We start from the raw sequence: 27,052 nt of genomic DNA, 5'->3' as shown, positions 1-27,052 counted from the left end.
TGTAATGTGAATTAAAAATATTATATTAAGGGCCTGGCATGGTAACTTAGGGGCTAAAGTCCTCACTTTGCACACACCAAGATTGCATATGGGCACCAGTTCTAATACTGGCTGCCCTGATTCCATCCAGCTCCTGCTTGTGGCCCAGGAAAGCAGCGGAGGATGGCGCAAAGTCTTGGGATCCTGCACCTATGTGGGATACCCGGAAGAGGCTCCTGACTCCTTGATTTGGATCGGCTCAGTTCTGGCCATGGTGGCCACTTGGGGAGTGAATCATCAGATGGAAAATCTTTCTGTCTCTCCTCCTCTCTGTTCATCTGACTTTACAATAAAAATAAACACATCTTAGAAAAATGTTATATTAAAAAAGATAGAAAGAAGGAAAGTGGGGAGATAGGGTGTAGCATTATCGTCTTTAAATTGTAACTATGAATTTGCTCTCTTTATTAACTTTACATTAACATAAAAAAGGAAAAATTACAACAAAGTAAATTTATCTTTTCATTCCACTTTCCATGAATTTTTAAGTCCCTTGTAATCTGTGCATTTGTTCCACTTTCTCTGTTTTCCACACTATGTTTTCAGGAACAGCACACAGCCAGGTAAAACTGTGATTTTAACATCATTACCACTATATGACCACCGTTTTTTCATTTGATTGTCCCTTGTGATATGGACTACAAGTCATTGTTTAAACAAACCTCTGCCTAGTGCATGGCTTTGCTCACTACAGTGTACAACAGATTTTCTAGGTTGGATTTCTTATGTTGGACCTCTAGGTTGGATTTCTTGAGGCATTGACACAAATGATTTACATGGAAAAGAGGGAGCTTAAGGAAGTCTTCCACACCACCCTTCCTGTGTCAGCTTTCCATCTGAGAACTGCACAGATATAGTGTTAGTGTCCTGTGTCAGCTCACTCACCACTGCTAATTCAGAACGCCATTTAGGTGCCAGAAATATATTTAGGGGTTGGTGCCAGGCACCCTTGGATTCCCACAAGGTTGACACCAACCCCAATGGCTATAGGGGCCAGTAGTAATTACACACGTGAGGTGGCAGGACTGATGCATTTGCAGACTACTTTGGCTGCCCTTCAGGGGTGGGCTCCCCACACCAATGTAACCTCAGCTGCTGCTGAAGTCTGGGCTGTGGCTATAGTGAGCCCAGTCATACTTTCATAAGAACTCAAGGTTGTGAATCTCTTTGTGGAATCCTTCACTCTGAAATAACACCACTTGTTTTGTTATGTTATGTTTAACTATGGAGCTGGGCAAGCCAAATCAAGTCCCATTAGGACTGCTGGGCTCTGGGTTTAGGCAGGGAGCTGTTCAGGGTGCTTGAGGGACCTGAGCTCTGTGAGTGCCAGGTCTGCTTCTAAAGAGATGGCATCCTCAGGCACAATATGTCACACTCATCAACTTCCCTTCGACTCTCAGAGACTCCTGCAGGCAGTCCTAGGCCACCACAAGGTGTCCCTAGATTCAGTTCTGTTGGGTAATTGCCACAGGTCACATCAGTTTGAATAGAAGAGGCTGCCACCACCAGTGAGGCAACTCAGGGCACTGACAAATCCATCCATTTTTAAAAAGAGCCTAATAGATGGAAACAAGCTCTTCTTTCTAAAATATATGTCTAGGACTAAATTCTAAGAACTCTCGTTCGTCTTTCTTTGGGGCTCTATGGGAGTTAAAAAGACCTCTCCTGCATCTTAAAAAGAAAACAGTCGTGAAAAGCAGATTCCAAGAAGGAGATGGAAAGTGTCCTTTGAGGATCATCGCATCAGCACAGTGGTCATTAGGATCTATTCTTTCCCCCAAATGTTGCTCCCACTGCAGGCTGGGGACACAGCTTTCATCTGACAGGTCCTCAGATCAGGCTGCATCATGCTACTTGTGCTGCACGCAGAGGACCCACAGAGGAAAGAAACACAGAACATTTTCTTCTGCCATTAAAATGTTTCGTGAAGGAAATACTTATTCATCTTTATTACCTGGCATCTGCAAGTATTTGGGTTGTTTGGTGGAGCTAACACAATTACTACTTTGAAAAATCGGGAGTTTCATTTCAGAGGACAGAGAGTCATAGATTTATTACTGTATGGACATAAAGGAGAGTTGCACCCCAAGTGGTCACTCAGTGGACTGACCACTTAGGGGGGGCACTCTGTACCTGACTGTGCTCTAAATCCTAGAGTGGTAGGGGCACTAAAACGCTCTGGGACAACTGGGGTTCAAGTCAGATTGAACAGCCAGTGTAGGTACTGTGGTCCATGGCTCTTTGGTGGGCACCCACAGTGTTCCAGGCCCTGTGCTGGGTGATAAGAATCAAAATAGTAACCTAGGGCCACAAAGTATAAGGCTTTCCATGTAGAGCTTAATCATCTGGCAGAAACTTAAATACTCACCCCAAATAGCAAATAATTAGGATAAATGGCGTGTAGCAGCCACTTCCTCTGGACTCTTTTGTACTTCCACTCAGCGCCATCTCTTATCCAACCACTGATGTAGCAGCTAGTTCCAGAAAGCTTTGGCTAACTTCACAGAAATATGATTTGACAGTGCCTGTCCTCCATCCACAGTTACTTCATGATTTCTCGGATGTAGTGGTGTGGGAACCGGCTCAGAACTGGCAGTAATCCAAACCGGAGCAGTAAGAGTGAGCTGACTTCCATGGGGTCACCTTCATCCCCTGGGAGACTGAGGGGAGTCGTCATGACCTTGCTTTCCTCCTCCAGGGGTGGGCAGTTCTGACATGCCCTTCAAAGAGCTTCTCGGAATGTTCAGAGTTCTACCCCCTGCAGTGGCCAGGCCATAATACCTTCTTACACGGCTTTCCCTATTCTGGGCTTAATTCCCTTTGTCTCTTACTTCAGCTTCCTGAGATCACTATCCATATAAACCGCCTTCAGGTAAGCCTGTCTCAAGGTTTCAGCTCTTAAGAACTTCAGGCTGCAGTGAACCTAAAGGAGAAAATTTGGATAGAAGACTCTGACTTACATATAATTACAGGAACCCAACTTAATCTGAATTGAGGGAATATGAAAATCCTTTACCTGCTATACTAGACATCTATTGTGGCTTACCCAGTAGTCATGTCGCTTTTCTTCCCTGCCAATAAATTGCTGATTTCACAAAGGTATCTATGTCTCCGGACAGTTCAAGGATACATTCTGCTGGATCTAAACCAGTTGTGATAATCTCCTGGAACCTGCCAATATTAATGTAGAGGTTACCGTACAATTCAGTTGGGACCTAGGAAACATAAAAGAAAATCTGCAGAGATTTCTGGAAATGTGTTTCTCATACTCTGAAGGCAAGGAGGAGCCTTTCTTGGTGTCCGTGTATAACACATAGACCTATATATCAGGCTGTTGGTATCCAGCCTATCAACTAAATGATGCAGCAAGAAGTTGGGAAGGTCTTGGGTTTTGGACAATACTGTTGAGTTATTGAAGTGGCTAGAGATGTTCTTATTGTTTTGAGATTGTTTTATTTTTTTATTTTAAATTTTTAAAATTTTAAATTTATTTTGAAGTGAGCTTTCTATTGCTAAAAAGGTTACTTACAGCTAGAAGCATCAGCATTGGTGCACCTCTCTGGGTAGAATAGATACTTTTCTGGGAATATCTAAGAACTGGTTCCAAGAGCTACAGTTTCCTGGAGGACTTGATTATTATCCCTAAAGGAGTTGTTTATCAGGAAAAGTTAAGAGAAGAACAGCAGTGACATCAAGAGTGTCACTAACAGGCTGTGAACCTACTTGGTGGGGATGGAGAGAAGGGTCTGTGAGGTTAAGGGCAAGCTTCCACTTGAACATCAAAATTGTACCCAAAACCCCATTAACGGCAAACAACCCTCTGTGTTAACTTCTAAGGCTATTCTCCAATGAAAAGAACCAGAGATCCTCCTGGACATGGAAGATTCTAGGGCTGGGGCAAAATACCCACAGAATGATTCTGGAGCATCCTGTAGAGGTAGAGAGCGAGGAAATAAGCAGGAGCAAAAGCCCTCAAAGAGGAAGGTTTGTCCTAGGGTCCAATATATAATCAAAAGATCTCCCAGTGGCTAGCACTAGAGCAATTTTAACAAAAGAATAAAGTATTTGGATAATCACCCAAGCTACAAAATAAAAACCATGAGTCCATAAGTTATTGTTACGCGACCAAATAAAAAGAGACCAATGTCCTACATAGAAAAATCCTGTATAGTTTCTATCACTATCTGGTCTCACACAGTGGAGTGGGAGCTCCTTATTTGGAGGCTGAGCACAATGAACCTCTGCACATAGAGCACTGTGCGGAAATGGAGACAAGGGTAACTGCACAGTTACCTCGGAACACTTCAAAACTCATAGGCAATCACAAACCTCCATCAAGGTCAGCATCCATCGTCCTGAGAGATGCTGATACTGTGTATCATGATATGATACGATGAAATGGCACTTGTGAACCCAAAGCCCGTTACCACAACATGACCACGAGACAAACATCAGATGATTCCCCGTGGTGGGAAGTTCTACAGAGTGTCCAACCAGCACCCAGCAGGTGACTTGCAAAACCCACAAAAATAAGGGAACTCATAGTCAAGAGGGGTCCAATGTAGCATGAACGTAATGTCTTATGATATCCTGAGACAGTAGGAAAAACCTGAGGAAATCTGACTTCTGTTAGTGATGATTTATTGATACTGGTTCATAATCCTAATAAATATAATAGCAATGATACAATAAATATACTGTAATGATGTAGGATGCATGACATACATAAGAGTTTTTAAAAGTTCAAGAAAAAATTGAATTTAATGATTAACCACATTTTTGAGGACCCCTCATAAAATTCCTCTTTTAAATTAATTCTGGAGTAATTAAAAGAGATTTCTTTCAGGCTAAAGTCCTCGCCTTGCCATGTGCCAGAATCCCATATGGGCACCAGTTCTTATCTCGGTGCTCCTGCTTCCCATCCAGCTCCCTTCTTGTGGCCTGGGAAAGCAGTAGAGGATGGCCCAAAGTCTTGAGACCCCACACCCATGTGGGAAACCCAAAAGAGGCTCTGGACTCTTGGCTTCAGATCAGCGCAGCTCCAGCCATTGTGGCTGCTTGGGAAGTGAATTATTGCAGGGAAGATCTTTTCTGTCTGTTCTCTCTGTACATCTGACTTCCAGTACAAATTAAAAATGAATCTTTTTTTTAAAAAAAAGGAAGTGATTTCTTTCTTTGAACAAATGTAAAAACCTGTCAGTGTACCAGTTGACTTTGTAAAATCTTACATCATGAATAGACAAGAACCTTAATGAGTAGAGTCAGACCTAAAGTGCTGAAACATATTCCACAGTGACTTTTCTTATTTGCTTTGCAAGACTGAAGTTTCGTCAAATCTTTTTTAGCACCTCATATTTTTTATTATGCATTTAGACTAAGCCCTTAGTGGGAAGAGGGAAGAATATTAGAAAAGGCTTCTCTTGTAAAATAAGTTTAGTCCCTAATTATGTCCAGACTTTCCAACTCATGGTCCATTCTAGTTGTCTTGCGGATGAATATATACCTTATATATAATATGCAGGAATACTTGAATTTTTGAAGGACAGATACTTGGCACAGCATTAAGACTTCATGTTTGGATGCCTGAATTCCAGGCCTGGTTCCACTTCCAATTTCAGATTCCTGCTGATGTGTACCCTGGGAGGCAACAGATAATCATTCAAGAACTTGAATCTCTACCTCCCACAAGGGAGTCCCAAACTATTAGCTTTGACTTGGCCTAGACCAACGGCCTTTGGGGAGTGAACCATCAGTTGGGTTAGTTGGGTTAGATCTTTCTCTTTCTTTTTTTTTTCTCTCTCCCCTTGCATTTCAAATAAATTTGTTTAGAGTTTATGGAAAGTTTAGTTAAAAGATCAGTTTACAGGTTTATATTATAATAAGTATTTCCATGAACATTTTGAAGATTATCTGCAGCAATTCATTTATTTAGGTTTTAAAAGTTATTTACGTATTAGCAAATGAAAACTGTGTATGTGTGTGATACACAACTTGAAGCTTTAATATGTGTACAAGTTACACAATTACCAAATCAAGCCAGTTAACATATCCATCACTTCATATACATTTTTGTGTACTAAGAAAATTTAAAATCCATTCCCTTGACAATATCATAAATTGTAACTAGCTGAAATTACCTCATTGTATGGGTCTACTGAGTTTATTCATTCTAACTAAAATTACCCTGAATTTATTTAGTCTAACTGAAATGTTCTGTCCCTAAATCACATTTTCCCATTCTCTTCAAACCATTTCAATCCTGGTTTATATTTCTAATCTCTGTTTTGTTTTGTTTTTAAAAATTCATTTATTTTTATTTTTATTTTTATTGGAAAGGCAGATTTACAGAGAAAAGGAGAGAAAGATCTTCCATCTGCTGGTTGACTCCCCAAGTAACTCAGCTGCTACAGCTGGAGCTGAGCTGATCCAAAGTCAGGAGCCAGCCTCTTCTGGTCTCCCAGATGGGAACAGGGTCCCAAGGCCTTGGACCATTTTCTGCCACTTTCCCAGGCCATAATCCGGGAGCTGGATGGGAAATGGAGCAGCTGGGACAGGAAGAGAACCCTGTATGGGATCCCAGCCCTTGCAAAGGGATGATTAGCCAATTGAGCTGTCATGTCAGCTCTAATCTCTGTTTCTGTGTGTGACTTTTAAAAGTTGTCCAGTTCAGCAAGATCATCTGGTGTTTGACTTTCTGTGCCTGGTTTATTCCACTTCACAATCTGTCCTCCAGGTTCATCAGTCTTAATGTAATTGACAAAATGTATTTTTGAAGCCTAATGTGGATTCCAGTGTTTGTGGACTATGTTTTCTCAAGTCGCATGGGAAAATACTCTAGCCTCTCAAAAAGCAAAGCTCAGGACTGTAAATGCGGGTATCCTGGGGATGGGACCAGGATCACCAGCTTGCCTCTAGATTTAGAAGTGACATGTTTATGTGTTTCAGTTGAAACTCTGAGTGGTGGAAGAGGTTTGGAGGCAAACAGAGGCAGCACAGGGTAGAACACGTGGTGATTTACTCTGTGTAACAAATAAGGCAGTAAGAAACGAGGGCTTCAAAAATTCATGGAAAATTCATGTCAGGAAAACACTGCATGGATTTCAATTCTTTTGCACCAAAAGAAACTTACCTTTCTGTTCTCTTTTTCCACAGAGTTTTGGAAGTATGTTTGTACTTACATAGTAGGTTATGTATTGCCTGCAGTAGTGATTGTCAGAAACCTAATACTTAGGTCAGGAGGCGGCACTGTTTCAGAAGCTGTGTGGGAGGTGGGAATAATAACCCAGGGCTCAGGTGGTGTCCATGGTCATTCCACTCCTTGCATCCATCCCTTTTTCCCAGATACAGAGTCCTCCAAAGAGGCCTTTCATACATCTTACCCTGAATCATGTCCTCATGAATATCTCTAAAGTCCAAAATTACAGTTGATCCCTCCTTAATGAACATTTCCAGTAAGAAAGTAATGCCATGTTTAGCTGTTTGAGAAAATAAAGTTTATTGAATGAAATGACTTTTGGATTGTTGGTATCTATGAGGTATGTGTGTGTGTATGTATATATGTATTTTTTTCGATTTTTATCTTTTCTTAATAAGAAAGAGAGCCAAGCAGTTGGCCAGAGATTTCATATCTTCTAATTCACTTCCGCAAATGCTTACAATAATTGGGGTTTCAACCAGGACAAAGCCAGGAAAGAGAATTCAGTCTGGGTCTCCCAAGAAGGAGGCAGGGACCCACCCCTTGGAACCTTCCCTTGCCATGTCTGTGGATGCATATTAACAGGAAACTGGAATCAGGGACAGAACAAGTCTCCCTGTGGGATATGCATACCCAAGTGGCATCTTAAACACTATGCCACATGCCCACACTGAAACCTCTATTTTAAACTCCTTTCCCCAGCATGAACAAGCTGATGTAATAAGTTGCCATCCCTGTTGGAAATGTCATGATTTAGGGGAAGAATGAGCTGACCTTGAGTATTAAAAAAATGCCTGCTGGAAAGCATTTCCACCAGGACAAGTCAGAAGGATTCAAAACAATTGAGCCACACATGACTGCAGAGGCAAGAAATTCCCATGACTGCAGTCCCTTTATCAGCATGATGATAGGCATCTTTTGGGCTGTTAGGATGGTCTCTCTTGCACTCTCTAACCTTACCCTATTTCAAGGAAGACATTTACAGTCGTTGAGGGCTAGAATATGGAATTGGACAAAAGCCAGCTGTTCAGTTGAGTTTCCTTTCAACTCTGGGAGGGACCTTCTTTGTCCTACAGGTGGCTGTGGCCCAGCTGGAGGAATGCACAGGAAACCCCTGGGGCTGAGAGCTGAGGGAAAGCAGCTTCTACAGGCACCAGAGTGTGAAGCCATGGGTCATGTGTTTAATAGAGCTGTAGGCAAATAGCAGTGGACTTAGAAGCAAAGATTAAGTTGAAAATGATAACAGAGTTAACTTAGTTATTTTATGATTCTTCAGTTTGACCTTAACCTGATACATTTCACAAGATTTTTTTTTCTGGTAACTATATATGTTTATATATGCACATACATATGCACATGCATACACACACACATATATATACACACATATATAACATATATATAAATATATATATTTATATGTGTTATATGTGTGTCCATATATATACACATTTATATATTATATATTACATTTATACTCACACATATACATGTATTTCAAAAGCAGCATGACAGAGGCCAGCAAAGTGGCATAACAGGTAAGGCCTGTGACACTGACCTTCTTTATGGACATCAGTTCATGTCCCGACTGTCCCACTTCTGATCTAGCACTTTGCTAATGGCCTGGGAAAAGCAGTGGAATATGATCTGAGTGTTTGGGCCTCTATCCACATAAGGAGACCTGGATGAAGCTCCTGGCTTCTGGCTTTGTCCTGGCTCAACCTTGGATGTTGCAGTCACTGGGGAATGAATCAGTGATGGAAAATTTCTGGCTTTGTCTCCTCCCTCTATATGCAAATCTGACTTTCAAATAAATAAATCTCTCTCTCTCTCTCTTTTTTTTTTTTTCAAAAAAGCAGAATAAAAGACAAGGAGATGCATGGTGAGAGACACAGAGATTTTCTCTTTGCGGGTTTACTCTACCCCTACCCCAACAAACGCCCACAACAGCCAGGGCTGTGTAGACTGAAGTGAGAACTAGAAAATCCGTTTAGATTTCTCCCAAGGGTATCCGATTCCCGAGTGTTTGGACCACTGATGCCTCCCAGGTGCATTAGCATCAGAGTGGATCAGAAGCAGAGTCCAAATTCAGTCTCGGGCACTTAGGGGATATAGACATCACTAGTAGCCACTTAGTCCATTGCTGTGCAACACCCACTCCAGAAAACAAGTCCTAGACAAAAAAGCATTCACCCCCTAGCAGGGGAGTTTCTGTGTTAGTGGATGTTATGGATTCACCAACTGTTTTCTGTGTTAAGAGAGGCAAGGACATCTGAGTGATGTGTGTGGTCATTTCAGGCTAATCTAATTGAGTTTCTTAGTATTCTGATTTATGCAGAAGAAAATATGAAGAAACCAGCACAGGTTCATTTTTAATCTTATCCTGATTGAAAAATTATATTTTTAGTTGATCTTTATGCTAGAAAATTTGCTTTTACATAAAAGCATTATGCTTTTATGATGGCATTAAGCTATTTTAGAAGACTATATTTCCAGAATTTCCAATTGAGTTTATTTTCCTATTCTGTTGAATTTGGCCCAAATCAAAGATTCCCATCCAACCATTTTATCTCCCTGCCAGGGGCCAAGTCTGGCATCATTTTTCTGCTTTGACTTCAAGCTGAATTGAGAAAAACGACTAGAGTAGGCATAGGTAACTACAAAGTAAATAAGCATTTTTCATTTCCACATTGCTTTCCTGTCTCTCCTATGACTGCAGGCTCCCCCCCGCCAAAAATAAACATCTTACTTTCTTCATCAGAATACAGGTGTTAACCAGTAATTTCCTGGGGTCAGGGACTCATGGGAGCAAGCCATGAACTTAGAGTTAACCTGAGCAGATAGAGGCATCCCTGTGCCAGAGTTCATGCATGATGCCCTTCTGTGAAATGGCAGAAAATAGCAGGGGCACTGTTCAGGCCACATAGTACCCCGGAATCTGTTTGTATTTGGCCCAAGTGTGTGCCCTCTGCATGCACAATGTCAGGAAGACCCTGGTGCCAGGGAAGCCATTCATGACCATGAGTGGGAAGTGGATCCTACATGGTGACTGCAGCATCCTCCTGCAGGGATAGCTCAAACACAGCTTTTCCACCTTCTTATCAAAGGACACCTGAGGCATTCTTGCCGTACATTCTCATGCTCCAACTGAACGTGGCTTCCATACAGTGACTAAGTCATCATGGGTTGGGCAAATGTATCACCAGGAAGATTTGCATCTGTATGGGCTGTCCTTTAGTCTAAGACTTTGTCTCCTGAATTGAATTGTAGTGACTACTGGCTGTTCCAGTTGCCCTTGCTGAACAATGAACCACTCCAACATATTTTAGTGTCATTTATTGCACTCTTAGATTCTTTGGTCAGGGATTAGGGTGTGGGGATAGCTTGTTCTGTTCTACAGTGTCTGGAATTCCAGCCACAGAAGCCTAACAAGCAAGAGGGCAGCTTGATAACTGAAGGGCGAGATGGTCCTGTGGCTCTTTTCTGGTGTGTCAGGCTATTGGTGATGACAATAGGCCAAGAACTCAGTGAGGCTTCTGACAGCAAATCACAGAACAGTCAGAGCTCATCTTTCAGTGGCCATCTTCTCCCACAGCATGGGTCCCCAGAGGAATCTCCATCCCCTGTGACATTGCCACCAAAAAAAAAAAAAAAAAAAAAACCTTTGCTTACAAGCCTGGGTGCCATGGAAAGAGTCAAAGACTCTACATATTAATCAAGGAGTTTTAAATATTCTTTAAATATGTCTTAACTTTGCCTCATTCATACAAGGCATTTCTGTGAAGGGCTAGGATCATAACAGAAAACAGGTGCTGTGCTTGCAAGATAGCATTGATGAAAAATGTTTCTCAGTAACAACAGGTGGTACAGAAGTGAAGTACGTGTATTAGCAGGTCTGTGATGGTGAAGGTGGCTGTTGAAAATGTGTATTTTACCAGGTAGGAAAACCTCTGACTTATTCACTGGTGTCAGGGTTTTATAGTTATACTTGGCAATACTTAGAAACAATTTCATATCCCAAAATCTCATGACATAAAATAACTTTGCAATTGCTGGTCATAAACTTTCCAGTTGATGGAGAAAAAATCTAATTGCTTTCTTTTTTTAAATTTTTTTTAAAGATTTATTTTTATTATTTTTTCATTGGAAAGGCAGATAGATATACAGAGAGGAGAGACAGAGAGGAAGATCTTCTGTCCGATGATTCACTCCCCAAGTGAGCGCAACAGCCGATACTATGCTAATCCGAAGCCAGGAGACTGTTCCGGGTCTCCCACGCGGGTGCAGGATCCCAAAGCTTTGGGCCGTCATCCTCGACTGCTTTTCCCGGGCCACAGGCAGGGAGCTGGAAGGGAAGTGGAGCTGCCGGGATTAGAACCGGCGCCCATATGGGATCCCGGGTGTGCAAGGCGAGGACCTTAACCACTTGCGCCACCGCGCTGGGCCTGCTTTCTTTTTTTTTAAGATTTATTTATTTGTTGGAAAGTCAGATATACAGAGAGGAGGAAAGACAGAGAGGAAGCTCTTCCATCTGATGATTCACTCCCCAAGTGAGCACAACGGCCGATGCTATGCCTATCTGAAGCCAGGATCCAGGAACTTCTTCCGGGTATCCCACACGGGTGCAGGGTCCCAAGGCTTTGCGCCATCCTCAGCTGCTTTCCCAGGCCACAGGCAGGGAGCTGGATGGGAAGTGGAGCTGCTAGGATTAGAACCGGCGCCCATCTGGGATCCCGGTGCATTCAAGGTGAGGACTTTAGCTGCTAGGCCACACCGCTGGGCCCAATCCAATTGCTTTCTAACAAACGTTTTAAAATTTTTTCTTTATTTTATATTTTGATATAGTTCCATAGGCTCTGGAATTTCCCTTCTCCCCTCCCCAAATCCCAGCCCCCAACGGATTTCCCCCATATCATTACAATAGTATAGTCCTTGATAAACAGTTGTAACTCCATCATTCAATTATTTAAGTGTAACCTGATTTCCCCCATATTATACAGTAGTATAGTCCTTCATAAATATTTGTAAGTCCATTCAGCTATTTAAGTGTAACCTGATATTGTAATATGGACAATGGCAAAGAGTCCAGCATCCTATTGTCAAGATATATTTAACAGTTTCATTAGGAGTCCATCTTTGATTTTGAACTGGATGTCTTCGTATCTGGATATGACAGTCTCTATTACACAGTTACTATACATCCCTTAAATGAAAAGCCATAAAATAAAATCAGTAATAGGAATTAAAAATAGAAAGTTAACAACAACATGAAGTTAAATAATATGCTGCAGAATGACCAGTGTGTCACTGAAGAAATGAAAAAGTGAATAAAAAACCTTCTTGAAGAAAAAGATGCTACTGTGTGACCTATAAGTCAGTGAGGAAATTAATAAGAAAAAAAAAAAGCTTTCTTGATTGAATGAAAATGAGAGCAAAAATATCAAAACCACTGAGATGTAGCACAAACAATATTGAAAGGGGTATTAATCTTGTGTATTTGCATGAAGATTGCCTTATATCAGAGAGAAGATATGATATTTGTCCTTTTGGATTTGACTTATTTCACTGAGCATAATGTTTTATAGTTGGAACCCTTTGATTGCAGATAGAGTAGATGTACCACAATTTCTTTATCCAACATTCTTTGGAAGGGCATCTGGGTTGTTTCCATGTCTTTGCTATTGTAGATTATGCTGCTATAGAATTACAGATCTCTTTCTCATATGCAGACTTTATTTCTTTTGGATATATTTCTGGAAGTAGGATAGCTGAGTCATACAGCAGGTCAATTTTCAATTTCAGGTGTTGTTAGTAGAGTTCTGAATGTAGGAAATCTCACTGAAGTTAAGTGGAACCTCAAAGTGGTTTTCACAGCAGTTTTATAACCAACTTTTAAACTTTATAGTGAAAAATTTCTTCTTGGAAAAATGTAACTGAGTTTTAATTTCACCTGTTAGAGCTCCATTGCCTACTTAAGCTACTCCTTGTACTCCACACGGAAAGGCCTGGATTTTTCTCTAAGCCGCCCTGGGCATAAACTGTCCAAGTTCTGTTCAAGTTTACACCCATTTTACTGAGTCTGTCTCTGTACTGTACTCCTATTTGGCATCACGTTTAAACATGTAAGTTCCCAGGCCTGGTGAGGTCTCCATCAGGGATATGCATTCAAAAATGCACTTGTGCCTTTGATCTGTGAGGCGCTACATGATATAAGTATGTCTCTGATCCACCATTTCCTTCCTTTAATGATGAATTTGGCCAGGAACCTGTATAACCTAGTTTTTAACCAACATCTCTTTTTAAATGGTTTTGAAATGATCAGATGAAAAGAAATTGGTCCCATTGGGAGGAAAGGAGGGGAAACAGAGCAGCCTGAAGGGACCCAGTGAGATGACATAGCAACTGTTTGGGGAAGGGAGCTGCTGGGTGGAGTGAGAACAGACCCAGGACACCTTGGGCAGGAAAGGGGCTGGACAACATGAGCAAGGGATCTGGGGTGACTTACAGGATAGAATTAACAACTCTGAGGAGCAGAACAACAGTCTCAGAAAGTGAGGTCAAGGACCCTTTCCAAAAAGCTCCAGGGCAACAACCTCCTTCCCAACGTAAGGGAAAGCAAATGTTTAAATAAGCAGTTGACATAATAGTTAAAGAATGACTTCACTTGCATGTAGGAGCTTGCATCTGCTAAAATCAGCCACCGTGGCTGCCATAGAAAGAAGTTTATCAACAAAGGAAGGTGTCCTTTTCCTAATTCAGAATATAGGAGAGAGAGAGAGAGAGAGAGAGAGAGAGAGAGAGAGAGAGAGAGTGAGTTATGTTCCTAGGCTGTGTGTACATTGAAAGAGAATTAAAGAAAGAGAGAGAGAGAGAGAGAGAGAAACCAGAAATGATCTTTGACGGGAGGAGTCGTGTCAGGACCTGCCCGTGTCCCTCATCTGCAGGGAGTGCAATCCAGCTTTGGTTCCTTTCTGTTTGTAAAGGCCATTAAGGTCTTGAGTGAAGGCTCCCACGGAAAAGCTTTTCTAATCCCAAAGTCATTGTTCTCTCAAAACCAGACCTCTGTTTGGCTCCTTGGATGGGCAGGGCCTCAAGGCCTCCAGCTTTGCTGGGCTCTGCATGCAGAGAGGAGGAGCTGGAGCCCAGGAAGATGAAAGTTCCTGATGCGAATGCCCGGCAGGACAAGTCTGGTGACTTTTAGAACCCTATATACTGAGTGGGCAAGTGGCAAGCTTTTTTCCAAGCTGAAATGACTTCTTCACAGGAAGTTATTATGCTTGCTGCACATGGGCTAAATACGACTATGACCTGCTTTGGTGTAGCCCTGGGGAAGTACTCTTAAACTTCAAGCAGTTGCTGAAGCAGAGCTAGAGTAGACCCCCAGTTCGAGTACCAAGATGTGGTGGTGGAATCGGTATTTTTCCTGGCTTTCCTGCCCAAAGATAGTCTGAGATTTCTTTTCGAATCCTTCAATAGACACCACCCTGGCTACTCTGTCTTCTGAAATGAGCAAAGTTTTAGGGAGGTAGTAGTAGCAGTTATCTTTGTGTTGTTGGAATGAATCACCAAGTTCCAGAGAATTCCATGGCCAGAGAGAACTCTAAGAGCTAGTCCAATCCCCTCCTTCGGTAGAAGGAAAGAGTAAATCGCTCAATTGCATTTTCCAGAAACTTTTTTAAAGTACTTTTTAAAAAAGTACTTCTTTTAAAAAAATAAAGCTGGAGATATTATTGTGTCTAAATTCACTGAATGTATTACAGTCCAGTTTATTTGAAGGTGTTCACGCCTCAATGGAAGTAATTGTAGTTTTGAACTGATTATATTTGAACTTTATATTTTACATAGGGTGTGACTTGTGATTTCTTCTCAATAATTAGGTGTTCCATAGATACAATGCTTCCAATGCACAGAATGTACATTATAAAATGATTTATAGATCTCATTTACATTAATCAAGAAGGACCTTGTACATGTCATGATTACTTGTCCTATATTTCTGGGTCCACATAGGTGAATATTCATTTTTCTTTGAGTTAGAACTCTTCAAATTGGGAATAAAAGGATTGAGAAATTAAATTACTATATCTTGACTAGCAATGCAAAAAGAGAAATAGAATGAAGTAAACGGAATTAAAAGGAATAAATTTAAAAATTAGAGTGCATTTAGTAGAGGTAACTATAATTGCATGTAACTATAATTGAAATCGTGTCTTTTTATAGCTAAGTGTTGCTATCAGTGATACATAAAATGTATCACTTTCTAAAGATGTAATAAAAAAAGAACACCTTGAAATTCTGTTAACGCCTGACCTGAACAGTGGCTCGTACTTGCTTAAATTACTTGCTCATTGAGTCACCTGTGTGTGACAGTTAGATGACTTCAGAAACTGGAGAGAAAATGACCAGCATAAATTTTTTTTAAATCCATGACCTGTTATCTGTGTTATCAAAAAGACATCTGTGAAAATATTACCTTGTATTTCTGAAAACTCTTTTCTTCCTTAATGGTTTGTATATATGGCTACACATAGTGCTGCCGTGTTAAAATTGTCCATTTCTATTGGACAAGCTGATGAAACTATAAAATCAAGAGTTTTTAAATAGTCATCTGTTCTGAAACAAATCTTCAACACACAATGTCTCCTATTGTATTGTGTTTTTATATACATTATACACATATAGACATGTATATGTGAAAATTTTTAGCACTGCTTTCTGAAATGACATACTATGTATTTGCTGGAAATATGTATGTATATGAATATGATAGCTTGTTAATTCTCTGGGTGGCAGAAACCTGGATAATTTTCACGCCTTGTCACTATCCTACAGCATACATGTGTTACCCTTTGGACAAAGAAGAGTAAATGCAAAGACTCAAAGTCCTGGTGGGAACACCCCAGGGCCTGGCAGGGTCTGACTGCTCTAAATAATAAGCTCATAGAATTTGCTGCCTGACTCCCATTCACTAAAAGTGTTCTCTCCTTTCATGGTCTCTTCCTCCATTGTATTTAATAAGCTCATTGTGTAACTTTGACAGAAAAAAAGTGCAGAATTTCCTTTATTAAGACAACGAATACCTCCAATGCTGCCACTTTTCCATCTTAGATGTTATGAATTGTCTTGCCCCCTCTCCTCCTCTTCTCAGGGCTAAAGTCTCCTCTTGGAAGCCAGCAGGAAGTGGGAGCCACAGAGAGAATGCAGACGCTAGGGATAATGAGCAGGAGTGATGGGTATTTAACAGCCAAAGGCTCTGGGCATTTACACAGGGCCTGCAGGAGCTGTTGGAAGGAAAGCCAGCAGTGCAAAACCCAAGCCCTGTCCCTGGTGGTCGCAAGCAGAGTGCCAGTCATGCTGGACAGAGGTAGCCAAAGTTAAACAACTGCAGATCACCCCCCTCCCCACTGCCAACCCCATGAGCCAAAACAAATACAACTCCCTTTCTTGCATCTGTATCTAAAAATGCAGCACCCTCCAACTTGGGGGAGCTTGGAGGTCATTTAGTGTGACTTCCTCATTTGAATAGTAAGACACAGGACTCGGTGCTGGATCCACCCAATTTCACGGAGCTGGTTAGCAGAAGGGCCAAGGCAATGCCTGTCATGCTGAAGAAATGTATACATGTAGCGTGGCCAGGTCAATGAATGCATCACTATTCCTGTGGCAGCCTGTAAACACTTGCTGTTGGCAGTGCCTGTGTGTCTAGGTGCTGCTTCCACTTCCTCGGTGCAGACAGTAAAAAACTGACTGTCCCCAGTGGGGCCTGCAGAGATGGCCTTGCTTCACAGGATACACTGTGCTGCCTTACCGGCAGATTTGACTAAAACATCCTAGATGTTTAGTCAAGAGAAATGCTCCATTGAAATAAAGGCACTTGTAAAATAGGCATATTTTCTTTCTTCATTCTTTTTTTTTTAATTTGGCTAACAAGAAAAGAGAAAGAAAGAAAGCGAATTTGAGAGCCCCCCCTCCACAGTTTCCTCCCCAAGTGACTACAAGCTGGGGGCTGAGAATGCTGGATCTCCCACCTGAGTGGCACTGCTGCTTCCTGGGGTCTGCACTGGCAGGATACTAGAACCAGGAGCCAGAGTAGGGTATCAAACCCAGGCCCTCAGAGGTAAGACAAAGCATCTCCACCACTAAGCCAAGTGCACCCATCTCTGAAAAGCAGAATGATGAGCCTCATGTATCTGTTTTTATCAATCCTGATTTTTTGTTTTCTACTTTAGTAATTTTACTTCACATTCGGTATTGCACAGCTTGGCTGCCAGCACACACACAGAAAAAAAAACCCACAAAATCCAAAAACCAAAACAAACAAAAACCACCAAAAATGTACATTTTAGGTCTTTATCCCCAACATATTTTCAAAACCCTAAGCTAACCTTTTTCACATGTATTGTTCATATTGATTTCCTCTCAATTGAAAACAATGGTTATAGAAATGATCCTTCCATGGGGAAACTGCTTTACCTTGCTGAAGATTCAGGCTCACTTGTTGCTTTGATCGGACTGGTTGGGGTAGGCCGTTTGCCTTAGCTACCCTGCAGAAGGTTCTGGTAATGTACAACAGGGATCAAAGCCTCAAATACCTACTCAAACCACCGAGTGGATGAGCAAACCATGTTGGATGGCAGTGGGGTGGGCTATGGGCCTGTGAGATGGGACACTTCTTAGCTCCAGTCCCCAGTCATCATGCAGAACTGCGTTTTTAACAGGTTGACCCATTTTTCAAAGGAAAATGTAGTGTCCAGACTTTTAAAATGTGACATACCAACATTTGTTAATGTTGGCAAGTCCTTCAAATTTATTTTAAAACTTTGCAAGTCAAAATCAAGTGACAAAGTGTTGGGCCACTAGTTACCCCATGATGAGCTTTCTAGACGCCTGACATAATGTTTAGTATGCAGGATTAAGTTGTATAAACAGATGCATGTATTTGCTTAAAAACACATGGAGAAAGACCACCACTTTTGGTAAAAACCCTGTGCATTCTTTATCTTTGCCTAATCCCTTCTTTCCTAAAGCTGTCCCTTACTGTCTGACACAGCACATATGTAAAGTCTGGACTGCACAGCTAATGCTTAATTCTTTTCTTACTCTCATTGTTTATGAGTTTTTCGAATGTGCAGCTTTTGTATTCAGATTTCACTGTAAGCATTTCTAGGGTAAGACACATATGTAATATTTCTTTTGTGATCATCTCTCAATGTTTACATTTGCCTTTTTTTTTTTCAGTAAAGACAAAATACTAGCCTTTGCAGACACACAAATGAGTAGGCTGGGAATGAGTTCAGCATCCCCTGAAGTTCTTGAATTTCTAGCCCAGGAAGGCTACCAAATTAAAGTCTGTGGGCACCTTGCCCTGAGGAACTGAGGGTTGCCTCAGAACAATTGGCTTGCCATTGTTTTAAAGAAGGTGGCTCTTGGCACAGCAACTAGGAGTTCCTCGTGTCTTTTCTAGAATCAGAATATTATAGGCTTTATTTAGTCCCCTGGAGGAGGTGTGGTCCTTTACAAGCCTTGGCTGTGAATGTGAGATTATCTGAGCCAACTGCTGCCTGTAGGAAGCGTTCTGTTGATTTAGACATGAAAAGAATGGTAAGCCAGTTCAGGAAGGCCAAGCTCATCTCAGTGCACATGTCAGAACCCTGTGAGCCTTTGTGGGTGACTTAGGGGGACAAGGCACAAGCTGCAGTCAGCTTTAATCCCGAAGCTGGCAGGACGGAAAGAGATGGACCAGACATTGGTGGCCACTGTCACTGTCCCCATGTGTAAGTGACTGAGAAACAGCAAACATCACGAGCAACTTTATGCCATGTACTGGACATTCAAGTTATCTTTGTGTCAAAAATGAGCAAAAACAGCACAACAGCCATATGTGTCTGGCATATGTGTCAGCTGCTCAGGGCTGTGTCTGAGTGTGGGCCTAGTGCCTGATTTGAATGGACAGCTACTGCTCACAGAAGGCTGCCTGAGCTAACCTGGCTCCAAGGGGAGGGCCGTATTCTGGAGGCTGGGGTTCACAAAGTACCCCATGCTAGTGTGAGGTGACCTGTGATTAGAAGGAAACATTGCATTCCTCCCTTACCTGAAAATGCTGACCAAATCCTCACAAAGCCCTGTGTCCGCACATGGCCCTCACAAACACCACACATGCCAGACCCTTCTCCATGATTCTTGTAGTTTCTCTACATTACAGTCAAATAAACAGACAGCATTGCAACAGGCAGCAGACTTCAGAATGCTAAAGAATTCTTTTGAATGTTCTGGTTACTAAATAAATATAGTGCCTTAGGTAGGCAATACTTGGGTCAAAATAAGAGATGAAACCATCTATTTGTTGCCTGCAGGAGACACATCTCACCAACAAATGGAAACTGTATCTCATGGATTTTGATTTTTTTTGTTTTGTTAGTTTCCTCTCTTCAAAACACTTTCTTAATAAATTTTTCGCTGACTCATAGATCATATTGTAGCATCACATTCTTCAAGAAGGTTCTTGATTTTCGTTTTGGTTTCTTCAACGACACATTAGTCATTCAGTAGCTTGATATTTAACTTCATGGTGTTGTTAATTTCTTTTTTTTCTTCTTCCTGTTGTTGATTTTGTTTTGTGGCTTTTCATTTAAGTGGATATATAATACCTATGTAATGGAGACTATCATACCTAGCAGCATGTTATTTAACTTCATGGCATTGTAAATTTCTATTTTTCTTCCTGTTGTTGAGTTTGTATTGTGACTTTTCATTTAAGGGGATGGATAGTAACTGTGTAATGGAGACTGTCATATCCAGATGTGAGGCTACAATGCAGTATGTATCTCTACTTCCAGCCAAAGATGGACTCCCAATGAAACTGTTTAATTTTTCCTGCCAGTAAGATGGAAGACTTTCTGCCATTGTCCATGCCTGCAATGATGGACATATGACTGTGTATGAAGAACTATACTATAGTAATGATATAGGGAAACTCAGTGGGGGGAGCAGAATTTGGGGAGGGGATAAGGGAAATCCCATGATCTATGGAACTGTACCATAAAATGATAATAATAAAATAAAATAAAGTCAAGTCATGGAAAAAATAAGAGAAAAACATTATTTAGGATACTAAGTTGTGACTCTGATATTGTTACTCTCTATACACCAAAATTTACTATGAAGTTATGACATTATCTTTTATTTTCACTAGTCAGTGTCTTAATCCAATTGCATCTCATTTGGTTGCAAATTTAAGCTGCTAATAAAACTTTCTCCAAGGATAATTGTTTTGTTCAAAAGGTAAATGATGGAGAGATGTATTTTTTTTTTCCCATTCTTGACTGTCCCTTCTATTTCTCTCAACAGCCCCTACACCTGTTTGTTTTTTCCATGAGACTTCTTTTGGCTGAAAACATTGGCAATCACAAGGTAAGAAATACTGAATGTAAATCTGTAACATTGTTTCAGAACACTCTGTGGTCAGCTTTGGGCAGAAATATTTAGAATATAAACTGGTGAAGGCCACCAGGGACCTCTAGTCACACAACAGTACACTGAAAAGTTCGTGGAGGAACCAGTGAAGACTGCTTGGGGCACATGCACCCGTATCAGAATCCTGGGGTTTCAGTCCCCACTCTATGCTCAGTGCTTAAGTGCACCCTGGGAAGCACTGCATGGTGATTCAAATTGTTGATTCCCTGCTGCTTTAGAGGGAGATCTGGACTGAATTCCTGGCTCCTGGCTTCACCCTGGCCCAGCCCCTATGCTATGGGTGTTGGGGAATGAGATGGCAAATGAAAGATGTCTCTCTTTTTCTCCCTGTCCTTGCCTTCCAAATAAGATGAAAATGAACAAAAGTTTATTTTTAAAAAATAATACATGGAAAATAAAAGATGAGTTTATTTTGGTGCAAAAAAAATGGAATTCATATACTCTAGAGGTCTTCAAAAACTTGGTGAAAAAATATACATTATGAGAAATTATGCAGAAATCACTGTAAAATTTACACCTAGATAAGGTTTTTCTTTTTAATCTATTGTTGAGGAACTTTTATAAGGTTCTTCATATAGCCTGTGGAACAGTGTCTCTGAAAATGAAGGCCCTCAGTGCCATCTGGAAACGTGTTCCGAACACATTCTCAAATTTTGCTTTCTGTTGATTCTGAGAGACACACAATTTTGGAAAACAGGTTCTAAGTAGGTATTAGGGGCCAGTGAAATAGACAGCACCTCCCCATTGAGGGATGTGATGGATTTGATGCTTTACATTCCTTGCTCCCATGCATTTTTGTGCTTCATCTACCCCTTATTTAACAAGATTAAAAGTACTTTAAAATCATATCTCATGGGAATGCCATTGTGTCATAGCAAGTCAAGTCACTGCCTATAACACCAGCACATATACGCACAAGTTCATGTCCTAGCTGATCCCCTTCTGATCCAGCTCCCTGTTGATGGCCTGGGAAAGCAGCAGAGGATGAATCAAGTGTTGGGTCCCCTCACAGTCATGTGGGAGACCCAGATGAAGTACCTGGCTCTTTGCTTCAGCTGGGCCCAGTCCTAGCTGTTGCAGTCATCTTTCTGTAACATTGACTTTCATATCAATAACATTCCAAACCTACTGTCTTTATGGAAACTTACATGATGTCTAATATGGTCTCTACCAAAACTGGATATTCAGTGGAAATTGTCAGTTAATGAAGTGATTTAAATCCCTCGTTAATTGTGAGAAAGAAAGCAGTCATAGAAAACACACCCAGAAACAGTGTCTGATTTTTAAGATTTTTAAGATGGTTGTTTTCTGTGGTTAATATTCAGAGAATGTTTTTCTCTATATATGAAATTGATATTGTTATGTGGGCTAGGGTGCTGACTTGTGAGATCGGAAGTCATTTGCAAAGGACTCTTTGTCTAAAAAGTAATCTTGTTCTTTTGGAATATTTAGAATATTCTGAAGTTATTTGTAATCTCCAGTGCAGTCAGACTAGATGACTAACGAGTAGCCTTTTCACCTCCGATCTTCCTATGAGTTGGTGTAGTCCTAGGAAAACCCATAAATTATCTGCTTAACTCAAGATCACATGTGTGAAGATGCTGCCAATCTGAGACTATTGCTAAGTGCCACCCCAAAAGTACCTTTGCTCAACTTGACCCATTTGCAGCCCAGATGGTTACTCAGAAGCAACTTTGCCTCTGATCTTCCTATGATTTGATGTAGCCCTGGCAAAACCTATGAATGACCTTTTGAACTTAAGATAATGTGTGTGAGGATGCTGCCAATTTGAAACAATTGCTAAGTGCCAGCCCCAAAGTGTCTTTGCTCAAGGTGACCAAATTGCAAAGACAGTCATGATTCCTTCTCCAAACCATGCAAATGTTGTGAACAAGTAATTTTTAGAGTCTATAAGAATCCATTTATTACTTATACACTGTAGGTAATAATAGAATCTACTTGTTAAGTCTGTTCTAAGAGCTAATGGAGGTAATCCAAGAGTGCTTAGTTTAGTGCCTGGCTTATTAAATATCAGCTTTCATTCAAGATTATTTTATTATTACAGTCACAAATTCTAGAATGTTCCCATGGGATCTTTTCTCTCTAAAAGTAAGTGCATAAGAAAAAGCTCTAATGTCTCTATCTCACATGACCCACCTATTTCTGTTTCTTTTCATTTAAAAAGTTATTTATTTAATTAGAAGGCAAAATTGCACACAGAGAGAAAAAGGGAGACAGAGGGGAATCTTCCATCCATGGATTCACTTCCCAAGTGGCCATAACAGCAAAGGCTGTGCTGGGCCAAATTCAGCAGCAAGAATCTTCCAGGTCTCCCACATAGGGGCAGGGGGCCCACGTGTCTGAGCCATCTGTTGCTTTCTTCCCAGGCAGAGTATCAGGAAGCTGCTCGGGAAGTGGGGCAGCCAGGATACAAACTGGCACCCAAATGGATGCAGGCATTGTGGGCAACAGCTTAGCTTGCCATGCTACAACATGGGCCCCAGATCCACCTCCTTTTGATTGGGCCCAAGGACCACCAGAACCAGCTGCGCTATTTTCAGTGTGATTTGTTTCCCATGATGATTGCTGGTGCTCTTCTTGGTTTCCTGCTTCCTTGGTTCCTTGGCCAGTGCTATCATTGATAGTGCAGTATGGATTCAGGCAGAATTGAGGACATGACAAAATATGGAAAGCCATTAACCATAGACCATCTGTGCTGCCAGGACAGCACAGAATAGCTTCTGCTATCAGCATTTTTAATGACCGCTAGTCCATGGAACAAATCCAAAAGGCCATGTAGGTGACTCAAGGGCAGGCATCAGAAGATCAAAGGATGTAAAAAGGACCTTGAGATAAGACTTTTCTCCCAGTCTTTAAGCATCTGTGTAAGTCAAATATGGAATCAATTTTGGAAGATCTTAAGAGAGTCTCCAACTTTTCACATGAATTGTTCATGTAAAGGAATAAAAGTTTTATATGATTATGAAATCTCATTTTGATGTGGGTTTAGATATTTCTTAAAGAGAATATGCAGGAAAGTTACAATCTCTAGCAAATTACACTGCAGACAGCCTCAGTGGGCGGAGAGATGTGGCAGTAGAAAGGAGGATTTGCAAAGACTGGAATGAACTAAATGTGCAAGAAACAGGAGAATTCTAACTTTGAATTAGTGACATAGAAAAATGAAAAACATCTGGAATCTGCAGTTATTTTTCTGGTCAGAAACAGTTTTGAGGTCCTTTGTTGAGTCATTTACTTTGTAAAGACTTATGAAAAACAAATGCCTAAGGTGGTGGAAAGAGAATGAATTGAATTCAGATTGCCAAAGCCTTTAAAGAAACCATTTCAAAGAACTTTTACTTGACATTGACTAAACTTAATGCTGTCTCCCTCAGCTAGTCCTTTTGTTCCATTTCAATTCACACTTGAACAGTTAAAGGCTTACAGAGCCATTTGGAACTTAACACATATTTTTTTAGAGAAGATTTCATTTCTTCATATTTTCAAGTTATATTTTATGATTCATAACCAGCCCTCCCTGCCCCCGAATGCCTCCCACTATAAAACAGGTAGCAACTACAAGAAGAGAAGCTACCTAGTCCTTGGCCTGTACTTTTATTATGGATACAGCTGAGATATTCAAGTGAGGTTGTTTCCCATTTTCCCCTCTAGGGCAGATTCAGCTTTCTTGGTTTATCCTATACATAAGCTGCTAGGGGAGGTAGGGCTGGGAGGAGACAGGGGAATTACGAATCATTTAAACTGGTCCACTAGGTTCTGGGCCAATGCATTCAGATGCCCTCACTGGGGGTATAAGTCACCACTTACTAATGGAAACATGGGGTGTTGCAGGCCAGTGAAGTGACCTGGTGTTGGCATTCTGGGACCACTGAGTCATATCATGTCAGTGCCCTGCTGTGGCTTTTATCACCCCTTGGGCCAATAGGAGACAGCGGAGAGGGAGAAGAGGAGAAGGGAGAGGAAGGCAGATAAAAGGCAAAGAGGACATGTCTAGAGGGGAAATCAGTATTGCAGGAAGACTCGACAGTTTGCTGCTTTCTGTAGTACCTTACAAAAAAGTGTATATTATGAGAGAGCAGGTCTCAGGTCAGACATGAAAGGAGTCCCACATTCCCAGGAATGGTCCTGGTAGGATTCTGCAGGTCCTGGGGATTCTGTCCCCAGTATCCCACTACAGAGCTGGCCTCGTGCTGGTCTTATGGATAAGACCTTATGTTATCCACCTCTGTGTCCAAGTTATTAAATTCAGGAGACTGGACACCTTCACATCAGAGAAACCAAGGCAGATGATATCCCTGAGATTGTCATTCTCAGAAAGTTCCCAAGATCACACCTGTGTGTCTCATTGTCTCCTGAACCAAGTGACTCTACCCTCAAATGACAATTCCAGACAGTTGAGATGGTGGAGACAAGCTTGCTTTCTATGAGGCATTCCCAAAATCTCCCAGTAACTCTTATCATTAAATTCATCATCCTCTTCAACCTGATTTTCATTTGCCAATGAAAGCTTTGATCTTTTGGTCATGTTTTCCATATCTCAATTTTTTAATTCCAAGTTCTTGCCACCATTGTAATACAAATTCAAAGCAGAGGCATAAATAGAACACACAAGCAAGAGCAGAGGTGAAACAGAGGGAGTCAGTATACATATGTACATGTGGGCAACACAGCCTGGAGAGATACCCATCACGAGCAGGTCAGACACTTGCTGTTGAGGACAATTTTGGAGGAGCCCAGAGAAAGACCAGCAAGGGCCAAAGAGCCAAAAGGCCAAAAGGGCCACTCCCACTGGTAACAATCCCCTTTAACAGAGTGGTGTCCTACTTAAGTATACAGATAGGGGAGAGTTCAGATGGGGTTTAGCATGTGTGAGGCTTTCTAGACATTTCATGGCACCTCCACATGCACTTTGAATCCACCTGCGGTTATAATGGTGTCTCCTCCTTTCTGGTCATCGATTAGATACAGGTGCATCATGGGAAAGTGGGCACACACTACTCGCAGGTAAGGGGTAGAGTTACAGTGCAGGACTGAAGACAGAAATGTTGAAAATCCTCCAGCTTCCTTCTTCCCCCATTTGACAGCAGAAGCTGGGTGTGCTGGCCTTCATCTTTTCAGATTTACAGGTGCAAGAGATACCCCTCTCCTTAGCAATTAACCCATCTGCTTCCCTCTTCTTACTATAGCCTGAATTTATTAACCTACAGTCTTCCAAGCACAAGTTAGGATGTATGCAAAATAATACATAAGCATCCTTAAGTACATCGAGCTAAAATGTATTCATTTGAAGATCAATTGCATTTTATGTGAAGATACAATGATAATACTGTGCTTTAACTGAAGAGCAATATGGCCAATTCAGACCTCTTTTATACCAGCAAGCAGTGCTTCCGTCAGTCACTCAGAAAGGCTACCATGAACAATGCTATTTTAGTCCTAAGAATAATTTAAATTTGAATTAGGAGATTCCAGTAGTTGTTGATTTTAATTTTGGAAATGGAGTTTCAATTTTAACATTCAGATCTGGAGATTGTCTATGGTGAAAGTCCCAGAGAACCGATTTAAGGCACATAAGCAATTCTGCCTTATCTATGGGCTTGAAATAACTTGTACCAAACCAGGCTGTGAGTATAAAGACAGCTTTGTCTGCATCTCTGAGCACCAGGCCTGGGGGTCTGGCATCCACTGAGGGTCCACCTGGCTCCATTTCCTCTGCAGCTGCTCCCCTGCTGAGAGAAGTGGTAGGGGGGGAGGGGGGGACTCCCTTCCAGGGCTGCCCCTTGTTGGGGCTGTAGGACAGTTTCCCAGGAGCTTGCGTGTCTTGGTCATGGCCTTGCTGGCCACCTTCTGCTTCCTTTTGCAAGACATGTTGCAGAACTCTAAGTCTGCGGTCAGAGAGTATTTTCTTTGTGAAGCCCTCAGACATTTCCTTTTCCCTCTTCATCACAATGGCAGCAATATGGAGCTTGCCCAGGATTGCTTAATGGGATTCAGCTGCCCCAACTCCGGCGGTTTCAGCTGTGCTGTGGACTCGCCTGTGTCTGCCTCAGTTTTCATGTACGGATGCCTGGAATCATCTCCTCTCTCCTGTTCCTTCTCCCTCTCTTTCATTCTGTGCCTTTCCTTCCCTCCTATTACTCTCTCACCTCGACCCTCTCTCTCTACCAAGACCAGCAGGAGTTCGTGGACATAAGCTTCGTCTTTACAGTGAACCTACCAGCAAATAATTCCAAACAGGGCACCTTCCCCTTCTTCCTCACTGTGTTGCGTTTCCACGTGCTTTGAGAAAGTATGCACACTGGAGACTGTTCCTGGACTGCTAGC

Source organism: Ochotona curzoniae, unplaced genomic scaffold, assembly GCF_017591425.1.
Source record: "Ochotona curzoniae isolate NIBS_2020 unplaced genomic scaffold, NIBS_Ocur_1.0 scaffold_4701, whole genome shotgun sequence".
Lineage (NCBI taxonomy): Eukaryota > Metazoa > Chordata > Mammalia > Lagomorpha > Ochotonidae > Ochotona > Ochotona curzoniae.
The sequence above is the reverse complement of the archived record's forward strand: the minus strand, read 5'-3'. Positions refer to the sequence as shown.